This window comes from Mastomys coucha, unplaced genomic scaffold (assembly GCF_008632895.1).
Source record: "Mastomys coucha isolate ucsf_1 unplaced genomic scaffold, UCSF_Mcou_1 pScaffold2, whole genome shotgun sequence".
NCBI classification, from domain to species: domain Eukaryota; kingdom Metazoa; phylum Chordata; class Mammalia; order Rodentia; family Muridae; genus Mastomys; species Mastomys coucha.
In genome coordinates, this window is record NW_022196902.1 from 40,305 (window position 1) to 46,034 (window position 5,730).

The window sequence follows — 5,730 nt, forward strand, 5'->3', positions numbered from 1 at the left end:
TATATATATATACAGTTTGGGGGGTCATTCAGATCTTGACAGCAGTTAACTTTCATTGGTTTTGGCTGAGAATCTTTATTTGCATGTAAGAAGGCTTGACCAATATCACACACTTCTGCTGGAGCCGTTGTTGGGGGTTGGGACTGCCGTCCCCTCTGAACAGAAATTGCCCACTGGATGTTCCAGAGTTCTAGGCCTATTACTCAACTGGGCCCAGGCTGCTTGAACAGACAACTTCCCCACAACTTCCCCTTTTTCTTTTTATAAGGGAGAGGTGTCAACAGAATAACTGTCTACTATGTCTTGAACAGTTGGATACTGAACCAAGACCTGATTAGTAGTGCTTTTTGCAGTGCTATTCATCTGCTGCTTTAGAAACTGAATGAGACAGGGTGCCAAGAGGAGCAAGGCTACAATGGCTAGTATGGAGCCAAGGAGGGGAAGAACCCAGGCTATCAAGGGGTTAGAGTACCAAGGGGTAGGGGGGGGTTGGGATTATAGCATGCCCAGAGGGTGTTTGTGTATCTTGTTCTACCAGCCCGGATTCATTGACATAAAAGCCAACATCTGAGAAGAGGTTGAGGGGGCCTTGACTTCTTTTAGAGCTAGATAGATGGCATATAATTCTTTATATTGAGGGATGTGATTGGGTAGCTCTTTGAATTGGGTGATAGGGGGTTCATCCTCAGGGAAGTAGTATATTATTGCTGCAGCTTCCTCTTTTACCCATCAGTAAATATTGAGGGGGCTCCCACTATGGACTCCTTTGAGAATAATTTAGGAGGCAGCCATTGCAACAGAGGAAGGGCAGAGGCCTACTTTTCATCAGGATAATAGTTGTCAATTTGTCCTGGGAATACTATCAAGCTGATAGCAAAGCAGGAGTGATTATTGATTAACAACTAAATGTCAGAGAGGGAGAAAAGGGTTAGAAGAATGTCAGGTTCTTTCCCTAGGGTTTGTAGGGCTCTATCCCTGCCATTTTTAATCATGCTAGTGAGTGCATCCACCTCATTCAAAATTCAGGGTGCACCACCCATTGGGGTGTGGAGCCATTCCAGCACCCCCTGAGGTTGGTAAAGGGATCCCACAAGTGTAGGGGAGGAGTTAAAGATGAGGAGCTGTATAGGTTTTGCTGGGTCATACCTAGTAAGAGCCATATCTTTTAGGGCTGTATTGATGGAGTTTAGAGCTTGAACTGCTTCTGGGGACAGTGTTCTTGGGGAGGAAGGACTTTGTCTCCTTTCAGGAGGTTGAAGAGGGGTTAAACGGTGGTTGTAGGAAGGAGGACCCAGGGCTGAAGCCAATTGAGGTTGCCCAAAAAGCTCTGGAGGGAGGAAAGAGTTAATTTTTGAGGGAAGGAAAGGGTGGGTTTGAGGGGATATATTGAGGTAAGGGAGATCTCTATCCTAAAAATGAAATTGGTGGAATAAGCTGGATTTTGTGAGGGGCTATTTTGAATCCTAGAGCAGATAGGGAAGGTATTCACTGGTCCTTAAGTTGGGAAGGGGAGGAGGAAGAGTTCCACACTAAAATGTCATCTATATAATGATAGACATTGAGTCCTTTGTCTAAATAGGGTTTTAATGCAGTGGCTACAGCCTCCTGACAAATGGATGGACTGTTAGCCATTCCCTGCAGGAAAACAGTCCATTCATATCGTGAGGCTGGGCCAGAGTTGTTAATGGGGGGTACTGAGAATGGAAAGTGTTCCCAGTCTTGGGGGTAGAGAGGGACGGAAAAAAAAAGTCTTTTATGTCTATTACTAATAGGGGAACATTGGAAGGGATGACTGAGATGTAGGGTACCCTCTTTTTGGGGAGCCTCAGATTTTCATGGTTTTGTTAATTGCCCTTAGATCTTGTAATAATTTCTATCCTCCTGAACTCTTTTTTATAGCAAACACAAGGTTATTCCATGGACTGCAGGGAAGGGGGTATGCGGGGAGGGGGAGATGTTGTAGCAGCAGCTGTTCTACCAGCCTAGTGAGGGCTCTAAGTTTCTCCCTTGATAGATGTGGGACCCAGACGACTTCATCAGAAAGCCAATCAAGGCAAGGAGTACTAAATCTGACAACGGCCCCTAGGACTGGGGGTGATTTGGAAGGGGGGCGGTTCTTGATTCCCCTTGGGTATTATCTTTACAGGCAACATCCTCTATTGTAATGTGGCCTCTTTCTGGTTGGGTGATAAGAACTACCACTAAGGCTTATAAAATATCTCTCCGTAGAAGATTGGTGGCTACTTGAGCCACCAGAGGGTGTGTGAGGCCGGTAGCCCCATCCTGTTCTTACCACTTGTAAGCCTGTTTAGTAATGAATGAGTGAGAGGTATACCCCTATGCCTAAGAACTGGGGCCCAGGGTTCAGTTGCCAGTCATGAGGAATTGTTTGCTGTCTTAAAATTGTCCTGTCTGCTCCAGTACCAGTAAGGCCCTTGAATGGCTTGTTATCTATATTAGTGGTTAATTTTGGATGGGAGCCTTCTGAAATACTGCACACCCATAAGACTTCTATTGGAGCAGTTTGCCCTGTTACTGTCGGGACTGAGGTCTGCCCCATCTGGAGTTTAAAGGTTTCATCGGCTTACCATCCTTATCATATATAGCAATACAATTTCTCCTCCAGTGGAAACCTTTTCTGCAGCGAGGACAGATTGTCTTGGGGGGATTAGAGCCTGCTATGGGCAGAGAGCTTTGAGGGCATTCACTCCTCCAATGTCCTGCCTCTCCACACTTAAAGCAGATTCCTTCTGTGTTTACTGTTGCTACAAATGCCTAAGCCACGGATGTAATCTGGTGTGATATGGTTCCCATCACAATCCACCTATCGTGATGTTCTTCCCAGAGACCCTGACAAGCTAGTCTGGATTCAGAAGTCATGCCTTCCCATACAATGGTTTTAAGAAGGAGGTCTCTGGCTGTGGGGTTGGGAATTTTTCTTTCTAAACTCATTTGAGTTCTGAGAATAAAATCAGATAGGGGTTGTCTGGGCTTTTGATGGAAAGAAAACAGCAAGGAGGTGGAGTCTTGTGACCCTGAGGGTGGAGTGAGCCTATCCTAAGCTTGGGTCCCACAGAGGTAGACTTGCTCATAATATCCTGCTGGCTGAATTGCCTGCTGTGCTCCAGTGGAAAAGTCTTCCTGGCCAAAGAGTTCATTAAACCCCCATGGGGTATCACCTCTGCCCTGGTTTTGCCTGACTGTTGGCTACATTTATCTAGAAATAAGGCTTCCCATTCCAAAAATATACGACCAGGGAGAGAAGAACGACAAATATCTCTCCAGTCTTGGGGTGTATTTAAATTAACAATATGGCTCTGTAGGAAAGATTTTGTCCAGGGCGTGTGGATACCATCTTCCCTCACTGCCTGCCTGAGTTCTTTTAAGTCTGAGGCTTGTAGTGGATACCAGTTAAGCAGCTTATTCCGACTAGGGTTAATATTAACTGGGTATGCCTAAGCAGTTTGGTTTTCTAGTTCTGTCACAGGTTCTTGCGTAACATGGGAGGCACGGTTATTTTTTGCAAAAGAGTCTCGAAAATTACAAAGTTGTTGCATGGTAGATGGTTGGGTGTAAGAGACTATGGAGTTAGGTGGGGCTTCATGTATGGATTTTGAAAGTGTTTTGCTTTACAGCTTGGAGAAAGGGGCGGAGAGATATCTCTTTCTGGTTGAATAGGGGGAGAGGATGTGAGAGAAGGGGTGGGTAATAGCTCCTTTGTGGTTTTGCCTTTGACTGGAAGAGAGGGGCAGACAGTTTATTTAGTGTTTCCTCTGATGCATAAGGGGGCAGGGTTGGGTAAATGGATTTTATTTCTTTTATCAATTGAGTAAGGGCTGTGAGATCTGAAATAGAGTGGTTTTTACAACCTTGATCTTTGGGTTCGTCTGACTGAAGGGGCTCAGGAGCTGTGTTTCTATTGATCTGTCCTGTTCTAGACAACCCTATGCATTGCTGAGGTACAGCTAAGATTGGCAAAAAATCACGAGAGAGTGTTTCTCCTTCTTGGATATCTTTATTCTTGATGAAAGAAGCTACTCAGATCCGAGCTATAAATATTATCCTTGGCCATGCCTGGCGCTATCTGGAGGACTTCCTCCCACAACAAGGAGGTTTGGTTTTTGGCTATCTTTATTCTGTGGTGTTCCAACAGAGCACATATTTCCCTGGCCTGGGGCGATTTTTTATGAGATGGTGAGTTACCCAGGATAGGAAAGAATAGAAATGTTTGTCCGATGGGAATGTTCCCTTAGCCTGTCTGGCTTCGGGAGATTCTGCAGAGGTACAAAACGCTAAGCCTTCCCGCAGATTTAAGAACTGGCAGCTGCCCTGAGGCTTTTAAGTGGCCGCTGAATCACCAGGTTTTCTATTTTTTTTTTTTTTTAAGGAAAAGTTAGATAGAGAGTCTTTGCCAATACCCGTTGTAGACTGTTGAGATTTAGACAGAGGCCAGAGGGACCTTCAGCCAACACCAGAGAGTAGCTCTGGCCAGGAGACTTCAGTTGCCCCTTTAATTTGTCCAAATCCATGTGATGGTGCTGACTGAAAACACAGTAGGAAAAGAGAGATTGATTGTTTGTAAAGGTGGGGGGCTCACTTTCTCGTAGTATTCACCCCATATTGGGTGCCAGCTGTGGGCCTGTGTGCCAGAGGATTTCCACGGAGATCTCTGGCCCAACCAGGTGCAAGAGCCCTAGCGAAGGGAAGCAAGCAGGGACAGGGCCATGCTGCTGTGTCTCCCAGTCTGCTCTGGTTCTCTGCACTGCCCTGCACTGAGTTGGGCCAACCAGAGGCTGATTAGCCTGTGAGGAGTGCAACTCAGCTTCAGGCTTGGGAGAGCAGACCTTTTCAGTTTTGGGAGAGCAGATCCCTTCCCAAGCTCTCAGAACAAAAGGCTCAGACATGGAGTAGATCTTTCACATGCTTTTACTTCCCAGGATAGGATATATATACAGTTTGGGGGGTCATTCAGATTTTGACAGAAATTATCTCTCATTGGTTTGGGCTGAGAATATTTATTTGCATATTAGAGGGCTTGACCAATATCACACACCTCTCCTACTGGAGCCTTTGTGAGGTGTTGGGACTGAAACCTGAGCCAAGGTCCCAGGAGTTACAACTGAACTCCTGCTGTCCCTTGTGAACAGAAATTGCCCACTAGGTGCTCCGGGGTTCTAGGCCTATTACTTGACTGGGCCCAGGCTGCCTGAACAGGCCACTGTCCCATACTCAGGAAATACTCTCCAGATGATCTCACCTCAATGGTGCTGCCCTCTCCTGATGACTGCTAATTTCTCAGCTCCAGCTGAACAGCATCCAGTATCCCAGCAAGGCAAAGGTTTCACTAAAGTAGGTCTGGAATCTTATTAGTCGCAGCTGATTCTTCAGCCCCAGCTACCCAAAACCATTGATTCTTTATTCACATGGCTTGGCAGCATCTGCTTCCCTAAACAGCACAAGCCAGGCCTCCATTGTCGCCACTGCTCTTAATATCCTATCATCCAAGTTCCTAAAGAACGAACCAGCTACCTCTCAACCGTCAATGGCTTTTTTAGTCCAGAGGTCCAAAATCCTTCTACAAACCTCCCCAATTGACTTGACCCACTCTATTTCAGCAATACCACATGCTATCTTGGTACCAACTGTCTTAGTTAGCTGTGATGAAACATCGTGACCAAAGGAACTTGGGAAGGAAAGGGTTTATTTGGCTTGAACTTGAAGATCACTGTT